Genomic DNA, 13,028 nt, shown 5'->3' with positions numbered 1-13,028 from the left:
ATACATGAAGATATATGTGTTTTTAATAAGTATATCGTCTATAGACAGCTTCTTATATAACACATCCATGTCTCAGGTACACAGATTAGGAACATTTATGATTTCTAATATCTGTTTTTTATTTGTAGTAATCCCTTTTTCAATAGACTGACCGCAAATTTAAGACATAACTGTACTGTAAAGAAAAATCTATAAGTTAATGTAATAAATCACATACTATAACTGATTATTGCCATTTAAAACTATGAAAAATACATTATGTTGATTATAAAACAGAAATACAGAATGGAGACAACCGTCTGTGGCTCAAGCTCGACTGCCCATTTCTTTGAGTGGCCCCTCAATGTTCTGGAAACGGGTGGAGGACATTGTCTCCATTAGAATGGGTCCCCCTAAGATGCTTCGGCTGTTGATCTGAAGTGCATTCTGTGCTTTGGAATCTCGGGGGCAAACTGTATTTCTGTTATTAATTTTTAGTTTAGCAATTTCCACCGCAACATGGTTAACCTCTATCCTAAATTTCTGCACAAAATTGATAAAAGACATTCCAAGAAATATTTTGCCAAATAAAAATATATAAAATATTGATGAAGTTGATGAATAATAATAACAACAAAAATAACAGTTTTTTATTAAAAAACAAATAAACAATAATAATTTATCAAATATTTTGCTCCTGCCCCCTTCCCCAAAAATAAAAAAACATATATTACCCTTAAAATTTATAAATAAAGAAACAAAAAATAACACATACCCCAAACATTGCAAACACAAAACCCCCAAAAACCTAACAATAGTGTCTGTCAACATCATCCTGGGAGGGATAATACACTGCACTACAATAGAAATAAAAATCCCTATCATCTATATCTCAATGGGTTCCATCTTTTCTTTTGTTCTTTTTTCTAATGCGGTTTTATAATCCCTGAGACAAGTAGTTCTGGCCCTAGAGTGTTAGATATATTAGCGTCTGTAGCATGTATAAGGGACAAGTTATCATACCTGTGTCTTTTTATAGGTGATTGATGCCCGGTGAGAGGGTGAAAGGGACCTATACCCCCGTCAGCTGCAGGAAAGGAACAAAGAGACAGGTAATTAATATTTATATTAATTACTGATAACAATCAGGCTAGATACAACATCTAAACCTGCAAAGATGTCATAGTCTCTACCTTATACATGAAGATATATGTGTTTTTAATAAGTATATCGTCTATAGACAGCTTCTTATATAACACAACTGTGTCTCAGGTACAGAGATTAGGAACATTTATGTTTTCTAATATCTGTTTTTTATTTGTAGTAATCCCTTTTTCAATAGACTGACCGCAGATTTAAGACATAACTGTACTGTAAAGAAAAATCTATAAGTTAATGTAATAAATCACATACTATAACTGATTATTGCCATTTAAAACTATGAAAAATACATTATGTTGATTATAAAACAGAAATATAGAATGGAAACAACCGTCTGTGGCTCAAGCTCGACTGCCCCTTTCTTTGAGTGGCCCCTCAATGTTGTGGAAACGGGTGGAGGACATTGTCTCCATTAGAATGGGTCCCCCTACGATGCTTCGGCTGTTGATCTGAAGTGCATTCTGTGCTTTGGAACCTCGGGGGCAAACTGTATTTCTGTTATTAATTTTTAGTTTAGCAATTCCCGACGCAACATGGTTAACCTCTATCCGAAATTTCTGCACAAAATTGATAACAGACATTCCAAGAAATATTTTGCCATATAAAAATATATAAAATATTGATGAAATTGATGAATAAAAATAATAACAACAAAAATAACAGTTTTTGATTAAAAAACAAAAAAACTAAAATAATTTATAAAATATTTTGCTCCTGCCCCCTTCCCCCAAAAATAAAAAAAACATATATTACCCTTAAAATTTATGAATAAAGAAACAAAAAATAACACATACCCCAAACATTGCAAACACAAAACCCCCAAAAACCTAACAATAGTCTCTGTCAACATCATCCTGGGAGGGATAATACACTGCACTGCAATAGAAATAAAAATCCCTATCATCTATATCTCAATGGGTTCCATCTTTTCTTTTGTTCTTTTTTCTAATGTGGTTTCATAATCCCTGAGACAAGTAGTTCTGGCCCTAGAGTGTTATATATATTAGCGTCTGTAGCATGTATAAGGGACATGTCATCATACCTGTGTCTTTTTATAGGTGATTGATGCCCGGTGAGAGGGTGAAAGGGACCTATACCCCCGTCAGCTGCAGGAAAGGAACAAAGAGACAGGTAATTAATATTTATATTAATTACTGATAACAATCAGGCTAGATACAACATCTAAACCTGCAAAGATGTCATAGTCTCTAACAAAAAATAACACATACCCCAAACATTGCAAACACAAAACGCCCAAAAACCTAACAATAGTATTTGTCAACACAGGGGCGGACACAGACAGCAGAGGGCCCCTGTGCAAAGAATGTGCCTGCCCCCCCCCCCACCACCACCAGCACTGTGCCCCCTCATGTACCTAGACCCCACCGGAGTGCCTCCACTTACCCCGCCCGTGTAGTGTCGCCACTTGCCTTGTCCACCACAGGTGGATGGAACGGCTCCTGAGGTGGGCTCCGGGTGGCCCCTGTCCCTCTCAGTGTGCGGACCAGGCCCCATGAGTACTCCCCTGAGTCAGCCTGACCCTTATCTAGCTGGCAGGCAGAGGGCAGTGCTCCCCTTTACACTCGCACCCCTTGACTTAGTACGACACCCCTTGGCACCCCCTGGTTCCTTGGCTCCTTAGTAATAGAAGTGACTTACAGGCAAGGCCAGACTGGGACCAAAAATGGGCCCAGGCATTTTAAAATAAAAAACCCATTTTTATAGTGGGGGTCTGACTCATGGGACCCCCACCAATCACCTTGGTTCAAGTGGCTGCCCAGATGTTGGAAAGCTGCAACTCCCATCATGTCTGAAGTGACTACAGCTGATGGGACAGTCAGGAGACTACACAATGATATCAGTGACTACATCTCTGATGGGACAGTTAGGAAAATACACAATGATATCACTGACCTGAGTGACGTCTTTTCTGTTGTCTTTATTTTTTTTCTTCATCTGGTCCAGACACCAGGATTTCTTCCATCTTCTCTGCAGAGTCTGACACCTGGACATCATTGGTTCCTTAATTTGTCAGTAGATCCTCATCCTCTGTATGATGACAATAATCATTATAACCTTGCCAAATACTGTACCACCTGAATATAATACTGCCAACCACTGTACCCCCTGAATAATGCCAACCACTGTACCCCTGAATATAATACTGCTAACCACTGTACCCCTGAATATAATACTGCCAAATACTGTACCCCTGAATATAATACTGCCAACCACTGTACTCTATTAATATAATACTGCCAACCACTGTACTCCATTAATATAATACTGCCAACCACTGTACTCCATGAATATAATACTGACAAATACTGTACCAACCACTGAATCATCCCATACACCCCACGCACTCCATCCTCAGTCTCCTCATCACCCCATATACCCCACACACCCCATCCTCAGTCTCCTCATCACCCCATACACCCCACACACCCCATCCTCAGTCTCCTCATCACCCCATGCACTCCATCCTCAGTCTCCTCATCACCCCACGCACCCCATCCTCAGTCTCATCATCACCACATGCACTCCATCCTCAGTCTCCTCATCACCCCATACACCCCATGCACTCCATCCTCAGTCTCCTCATCACCCCATGCACTCCATCCTCAGTCTCCTCATCACCCCATGCACTCCATCCTCAGTCTCCTCATCACCCCATACACCCCATGCACTCCATCCTCAGTCTCCTCATCACCCCATGCACTCCATCCTCAGTCTCCTCATCACCCCCATACACCCCACGCACTCCATCCTCAGTCTCCTCATCACCCCATATACCTTAAGCACCTCATCATTATTACACAGCTGACACACCCACATCAGGGCTGCCGTCAGAAATGTTGGGGCCCCTTACACAGGTCAAGGCCTCCTTCAACCCCTCCCCGCCCCCAAGTAATTTTTAGATTGCATATACTTATCAATGCTGTGCCATAGCACAGAATTGATCAGTGTTATTGGCGCTACCTTACTACAGGCTGTTGAAGCTTTCTGCACTAAAAGATGCACAGATCAGACGAGCCGGAGGCAGATAGGTACCCTCCGCTGAGTTGATCGGGACACCACAATTTTGCTGTGGTCCTGATCAGCTCCTCTGGGCTATCTGGCAACCTATTTTCATACTTTTAGATGCTGCAATGAACTTTGATTGTGGCATCTAATGTGGTTAATGCTGGACATCACCCTGATTGGTGAACTCTGGCATTAGCCACATGTCCCAGCTCTAACCAACCGGTTATGAAGCACAGAGCTGGAGGGGGGCAGGACGTACATTTACACCCTGCAACCTTAAGGAAATACACATATACAGCCTCATATGCGTACACAGCCTCTATATACTCATACACAGCGCCAATACACACATATAGTCATGGCCGTAAATGTTGGCACCCCTGAAATTTTTCTATAAAATTCTCACAGAACAGGATTGCAGTAACACATGTTTTGCTATACACATGTTTATTCCCTTTGTGTGTATTGGAACTAACCCCCAAAAAAGGGAGGAAAAAAGCAAATTGGACATAATGTCATACTTTAATGTCACAAATTATTGGAACCCTTTCAAAATTGTGGATAAATAAGATTGTTTCAAGCATGTGATGTTCCTTTAAACTCACCTGGGGCAAGTAACAGGTGTGGGCAATATCAAAATCACACCTGAAAGCAGATAAAAAGGAGAGAAGTTCACTTAGTCTTTGCATTGTGTGTCTGTGTGTGCCACACTAAGCATGGACAACAGAAAGAGGAGAAGAACTGTCTGAGGACTTGAGAACCAAAATCGTGGAAAAATATCAACAATCTAAAGGTTACAAATCCATCTCCAGAGATCTAGATTTTCCTTTGTCCACAGTGCGCAACATTATCAAGAAGTTTACAACCCATGGCACTGTAGATAATCTCCCTGGGCATGGATGGAAGAGAAAAATTAATTAAAGGTGTAAACGCAGGATAGTCCGGATGGTGGATAAGCAGACCCAAACAAGTTCCAAAGATATTCAAGCTGTCCTGCAGGCTCAGGGAGCATCAGAGTCAGCGCGAACTATCAGTCGACATTTAAATGAAATGAAACGCTATGGAGGGGACCCAGGAGGACCCCACTGCTGACACTGAGACATAAAAAAGCAAGACTACATTTTGCCAAAATGAACTTGATTAACCAAAATCCTTCTGGGAAAACGTCTTGTGGACAGATGAGACCAAGATAGAGCTTTTTGGTTAAGCACATCATTCTACTGTTTACCGAAAACGGAATGAGGCCTACAAAGAAAAGAGCACAGTACCTACAGTGACATATGGTGGAGGTCAATGATGTTTTGGGGTTGTTTTGCTGCCTCTGGCACTGGGGGCCTTGAATGTGTACAAGACATCATGAAATCTGAGGATTACCAACAGATTTTGGGTCGCACTGTACAGCCCAGTGTCAGAAAGCTGGGTCTGCGTCCGAGATCTTGGGTCTTCCAGCAGGACAATGACCCCAAACATACGTCAAAAAGCCCCCAGAAATTGATGGCAACAAAGCGCTGGAGAGTTCTGAAGTGGCCAGCAATGAGTCCAGATCTAAATATCATTGAACACCTGTGGAGAGATCCTTAAATTACTGTTGGGAAAAGGCGCCTCTTCCAATAAGAGACCTGGAGCAGTTTGCAAAGGAAGAGTGGTCCAACACTCCGGCTGTGAGGTGTAAGAAGCTTATTGATGGTTATAGGAAGACACTGATTTCAGTTATTTTTTCCAAAGGGTGTGCGACCAAATATTAAGTTAAGGGTGCCAATAATTTTGTCCAGACCATTTTTGGAGTTTGGTGTGACATTATGTCCAATTTGCTTTTTTTCCTCCCTTTTTTGGTTTAGTTCTAATACACACAAAGGGAATAAACATGTGTATAGCAAAACATGTGTTACTGCAATCCTTTTCTGTGAGAAATACTTATTTTTCTTGAAAAATTTCAGGGGTGCCAACATTTACCATTATGACTGTATATGGCACTGAATACATAATCTGAGACTTTAAAACCTCACTTTTAATACTTCTTCTAAAAACCATATATCAAAAAAGAAAGTGAATAGAACTGTATTTATACATATCTGCATCTATTTCCGGCCACCATCTTAGTAGCCATATTAATACTTGCCACCTGTTCACACCGACCATATATGCACACTTGCCTGAGTGAACTTCCAATTTTCAACATCAATGTGTTAGTCTTATATACAATCATGTGTTCCATGTCCATCGCAGGAATCCTTGTCAGTTATTTTATGTATTTGCATGTATTCAGAATTAGTAGTGTTAGTTTTGTAGTCACACTCATTATTAGTATATTATTGAGAGTTTTAGCACACTCCAAAACATCAATGCATAAATCCTCTCTCTGGCAGACTACATTCTCAGTCTCTTACTGCATGCTATCAAATGAATGGCATTTAACCCATAGAGTGCATACAACATAACTGTTCTGATGGCGGCCATAACACATACACACACACTACCCCTATATACACACACACATGGCCATCATACACAGCTTCTATATGCACATACACTGCCTCTATATACACACATGCATCATAAATATATACACTGCCTCTATATACACACACAGCCATCATACACACATACACAGCTGCTATATGCACACACTGCCCCTTTATACACACATGGCCATCATACACATACACAGCTTCTATATGCATATACACTGCCACTATATAGACACACACTGCCATCATACACACATATCAGCCACTATACACAAACACTGCCACTATATAGACACACACGGCCATCATACACACATATACAGCCACTATATACACATACACTGCCACTATATATACACACACTGCCATCATACACACATATACAGCCACTATACACATACACTGCCACTATATAGACACACACTGCCATCATACACACATATACAGCCACTATATACACATACACTGCCACTATATAGACACACACTGCCCCTTTATACATACATGGCCATCATACACAAACACAGCTTCTATATGCATATACACTGCCACTATATAGACACACACTGCCATCATACACACATGGCCATAAATAAATACACTGCCTCTATATACACACACTGCCCCTGTATACACACATGGCCATCATACACATACACAGCTTCTATATACACATACACAGCTTCTATATAAACATACACAGCTTCTATATACACGTATACAGCTTCTATATACACACACTGCCCATTTATACACACACATGGCCATCATACACATACACAGCTTCTATATATACATAGACAGCTTCTATATACACATACACAGCTTCTATATAAACATACACAGCTTCTATATACACATAGACAGCCATCATACACACACACTTTGTCCCCATATACACACACACACACACACACACATACACAGCCATCATACACTGCCCCCATACAAGTAAGTACCTGTGTGCAGTGTAGTCTGCTGCTCCGCTCCTCTATTGCAGGCAGTGGGCAGGAAGAGGAGGAACACGTGATCTGACGTCACTGGCCAGCTGCTACTACAGGCCCTGCTGGTAACTGAGAGCCGCGCACAGGCATGTCTCATACCAACTGCAGCCCCTGACATTATAAAGTGACAGAGTGCTGCCCTCCGGACGGCGCTCCCTCTCGCTCCAGCCTCGCTGGCCAGTCTGGGCAACAGACAGGGCAGGGCTGGAACATAAGAAAAAAGAATATGATGTAGTCAGTCAGTGTACAGTAAGACTCCCCCCCCCCCCAGCCGTCAGTGAGTGACAGTCACTCACTGACTCGCAAGAAAGAGTGTTGGGGCCAGTTGGGCCTCCCTGAGGGTCCGGGCCCCTTACTGGGGTACCGGTTGTACCCCCCTGATGACGGCACCTGGCCTGTCCGTCTCGCCCGGCCGGTTTAAAGGTAAATTACTGCTGTCAGCGGCAGGTCCGGGACCTGTTGCTGCAGCATTTAGTATGAAGTACTGGCAGGGGGCCCTGCAGGGGCCCAGACTGTGACCTGGGCCACTAGGTGGGCCCTCTAACACGCTGGGCCCCTGTGCAGCCGAACCGGCTGAACAAGTGATATGTCCGCCCCTGTGTCAACATCATCCTGGGAGGGATAATACACTGCACTACAATAGAAATAAAAATCCCTATCATCTATATCTCAATGGGTTCCATCTTTTCTTTTGTTCTTTTTTCTAATGCGGTTTTATAATCCCTGAGACAAGTAGTTCTGGCCCTAGAGTGTTAGATATATTAGCGTCTGTAGCATGTATAAGGGACATGTTATCATACCTGTGTCTTTTTATAGGTGATTGATGCCCGGTGAGAGGGTGAAAGGGACCTATACCTCCGTCAGCTGCAGGAAAGGAACAAAGAGACAGGTAATTAATATTTATATTAATTACTGATAACAATCAGGCTAGATACAACATCTAAACCTGCAAAGATGTCATAGTCTCTACCTTATACATGAAGATATATGTGTTTTTAATAAGTATATCGTCTATAGACAGCTTCTTATATAACACAACCATGTCTCAGGTACAGAGATTAGGAACATTTATGATTTCTAATATCTGTTTTTTATTTGTAGTAATCCCTTTTTCAATAGACTGACCGCAAATTTAAGACATAACTGTACTGTAAAGAAAAATCTATAAGTTAATGTAATAAATCCCATACTATAACTGATTATTGCCATTTAAAACTATGAAAAATACATTATGTTGATTATAAAACAGAAATACAGAATGGAGACAACCGTCTGTGGCTCAAGCTCGACTGCCCATTTCTTTGAGTGGCCCCTCAATGTTCTGGAAACGGGTGGAGGACATTGTCTCCATTAGAATAGGTCCCCCTAAGATGCTTCGGCTGTTGATCTGAAGTGCATTCTGTGCTTTGGAATCTCGGGGGCAAACTGTATTTCTGTTATTAATTTTTAGTTTAGCAATTCCCACCGCAACTGTTACGCCGAGCGCTCCGGGTCCCCGCTCCTCCCCGGAGCGCTCGCTTCACTCTCTCCGCTGCAGCGCTCCGGTCACGTCCTCTGACCCGGGGCGCTGCGATCCCGCTGCCAGCCGGGATGCGATTCGCGATGCGGGTAGCGCCCGCTCGCGATGCGCACCCCGGCTCCCCTACCTGACTCGCTCCCCGTCTGTTCTGTCCCGGCGCGCGCGGCCCCGCTCCCTAGGGCGCACGCGCGCCGGGTCTCTGCGATTTAAAGGGCCACTGCGCCGCTGATTGGCGCAGTGGTTCCAATTAGGGTAATCACCTGTGCACTTCCCTATATTACCTCACTTCCCTTGCACTCCCTTGCCGGATCTTGTTGCCTTAGTGCCAGTGAAAGCGTTCCTTGTGTGTTCCTTGCCTGTGTTTCCAGACCTTCTGCCGTTGCCCCTGACTACGATCCTTGCTGCCTGCCCCGACCTTCTGCTACGTCCGACCTTGCTTCTGCCTACTCCCTTGTACCGCGCCTATCTTCAGCAGCCAGAGAGGTGAGCCGTTGCTAGTGGATACGACCTGGTCACTACCGCCGCAGCAAGACCATCCCGCTTTGCGGCGGGCTCTGGTGAAAACCAGTAGTGGCTTAGAACCGGTCCACTAGCACGGTCCACGCCAATCCCTCTCTGGCACAGAGGATCCACTACCTGCCAGCCGGCATCGTGACAGTAGATCCGGCCATGGATCCCGCTGAAGTTCCTCTGCCAGTTGTCGCTGACCTCACCACGGTGGTCGCCCAGCAGTCACAACAGATAGCGCAACAAGGCCAACAGCTGTCTCAACTGACCGTTATGCTACAACAGTTACTACCACAGCTTCAGCAGTCATCTCCTCCGCCAGCTCCTGCACCTCCTCCGCAGCGAGTGGCCGCTCCTGGGTTACGCTTATCCTTGCCGGATAAATTTGATGGGGACTCTAAGTTTTGCCGTGGCTTTCTTTCCCAATGTTCCCTGCATCTGGAGATGATGTCGGACCTGTTTCCCACTGAAAGGTCTAAGGTGGCTTTCGTAGTCAGTCTTCTGTCCGGAAAAGCCCTGTCATGGGCCACACCGCTCTGGGACCGCAATGACCCCGTCACTGCCTCTGTACACTCCTTCTTCTCGGAAATCCGAAGTGTCTTTGAGGAACCTGCCCGAGCCTCTTCTGCTGAGACTGCCCTGTTGAACCTGGTCCAGGGTAATTCTTCCGTTGGCGAGTATGCCGTACAATTCCGTACACTTGCTTCAGAATTGTCCTGGAATAATGAGGCCCTCTGCGCGACCTTCAAAAAAGGCCTATCCAGCAACATTAAAGATGTTCTGGCCGCACGAGAAATCCCTGCTAATCTACATGAACTCATTCACCTAGCCACTCGCATTGACATGCGTTTTTCTGAAAGGCGCCAGGAACTCCGCCAAGATATGGACTCTGTTCGCACGAGGCGTTTCGTCTCCTCGGCTCCTCTCTCCTCTGGTCCCCTGCAATCTGTTCCTGTGCCTCCCGCCGTGGAGGCTATGCAGGTCGACCGGTCTCGCCTGACACCTCAAGAGAGGACACGACGCCGTATGGAGAACCTCTGCCTGTACTGTGCTAGTACCGAACACTTCCTGAGGGATTGTCCTATCCGTCCTCCCCGCCTGGAAAGACGTACGCTGACTCCGCACAAAGGTGAGACAGTCCTTGATGTCTACTCTGCTTCTCCACGTCTTACTGTGCCTGTGCGGATGTCTGCCTCTGCCTTTTCCTTCCCTGCTGTGGCCTTCTTGGACTCTGGATCTGCAGGAAATTTTATTTTGGCCTCTCTCGTCAACAGGTTCAACATCCCGGTGACCAGTCTCGCCAGACCCCTCTACATCAATTGTGTAAATAATGAAAGATTGGACTGTACCATACGTTTCCGCACGGAGCCCCTTCTTATGAGCATCGGATCTCATCATGAGAGGATTGAACTTTTGGTCCTCCCCAATTGCACCTCGGAAATTCTCCTTGGACTTCCCTGGCTTCAACTTCATTCCCCTACCCTGGATTGGTCCACTGGGGAGATCAAGAGTTGGGGGTCCTCTTGTTCCAAGAACTGTCTAAAACCGGTTCCCAGTAACCCTTGCCGTAACTCTGTGGTTCCTCCAGTAACCGGTCTCCCTAAGGCCTATATGGACTTCGCGGATGTTTTCTGCAAAAAACAAGCTGAGACACTACCTCCTCACAGGCCTTATGATTGCCCTATCGACCTCCTCCCTGGCACTACTCCACCCCGGGGCAGAATTTATCCTCTCTCTGCCCCAGAGACTCTTGCCATGTCCGAATACGTCCAGGAGAATCTAAAGAAGGGCTTTATCCGTAAATCCTCCTCTCCTGCCGGAGCCGGATTTTTCTTTGTGTCCAAAAAAGATGGCTCCCTACGTCCTTGCATTGACTACCGCGGTCTTAATAAAATCACGGTTAAGAACCGCTACCCCTTACCCCTCATCTCTGAACTCTTTGATCGCCTCCAAGGTGCCCACATCTTCACTAAATTGGACTTAAGAGGCGCCTATAACCTCATCCGCATCAGAGAGGGGGACGAGTGGAAAACGGCATTTAACACCAGAGATGGACACTTTGAGTATCTGGTCATGCCCTTTGGACTGTGCAACGCCCCTGCCGTCTTCCAAGACTTTGTCAATGAAATTTTTCGTGATCTGTTATACTCCTGTGTTGTTGTATATCTGGACGATATCCTAATTTTTTCTGCCAATCTAGAAGAACACCGCCAGCATGTCCGTATGGTTCTTCAGAGACTTCGTGACAACCAACTCTATGCCAAAATTGAGAAATGTCTGTTTGAATGCCAATCTCTTCCTTTTCTAGGATATTTGGTCTCTGGCCAGGGACTACAGATGGATCCAGACAAACTCTCTGCCGTCTTAGATTGGCCACGCCCCTCCGGACTCCGTGCTATCCAACGCTTTTTGGGGTTCGCCAATTATTACAGGCAATTTATTCCACATTTTTCTACCATTGTGGCTCCTATCGTGGCTTTAACCAAAAAAAGTGCTGATCCCAAGTCCTGGCCTCCTCAAGCAGAAGACGCCTTTAAACGACTCAAGTCTGCCTTTTCTTCGGCTACCGTCCTCTCCAGACCTGACCCTTCCAAACCCTTCCTATTGGAGGTTGATGCCTCCTCAGTGGGAGCTGGAGCTGTTCTTCTACAAAAAAATTCTTCCGGGCATGCTGTCACTTGTGGTTTTTTCTCTAGGACCTTCTCTCCAGCGGAGAGGAACTACTCCATCGGGGATCGAGAGCTTCTAGCCATTAAATTAGCACTTGAGGAATGGAGGCATCTGCTGGAGGGATCAAGTTCTCCTGTTATTATCTACACCGACCACAAGAACCTCTCCTACCTCCAGTCTGCCCAACGGCTGAATCCTCGCCAGGCCCGGTGGTCTCTGTTCTTTGCCCGATTTAATTTTGAGATTCACTTTCGTCCTGCCGATAAGAACATTAGGGCCGATGCTCTCTCTCGTTCCTCGGATGCCTCAGAAGTTGATCTCCCTCCGCAACACATCATTCCACCTGACTGCCTGATCTCCACTTCTCCTGCCTCCATCAGGCAGACTCCTCCAGGGAAGACCTTTGTTTCTCCACGCCAACGCCTCGGAATCCTCAAATGGGGTCACTCCTCCCATCTCGCAGGTCATGCGGGCATCAAGAAATCTGTGCAACTCATCTCCCGCTTCTATTGGTGGCCGACTCTGGAGACGGATGTTGGGGACTTTGTGCGAGCCTGCACTATCTGTGCCCGGGATAAGACTCCTCGCCAGAAGCCCGCTGGTTTTCTTCATCCTCTGCCTGTCCCCGAACAGCCTTGGTCTCTGATTGGTATGGATTTTATTACTGATTTACCCCCTTCCCGTGGCAACACT

The sequence above is a fragment of the Hyla sarda genome, chromosome 3 (genome assembly GCF_029499605.1).
Source record: "Hyla sarda isolate aHylSar1 chromosome 3, aHylSar1.hap1, whole genome shotgun sequence".
NCBI classification, from domain to species: domain Eukaryota; kingdom Metazoa; phylum Chordata; class Amphibia; order Anura; family Hylidae; genus Hyla; species Hyla sarda.
This window is presented reverse-complemented; position numbering follows the sequence as displayed.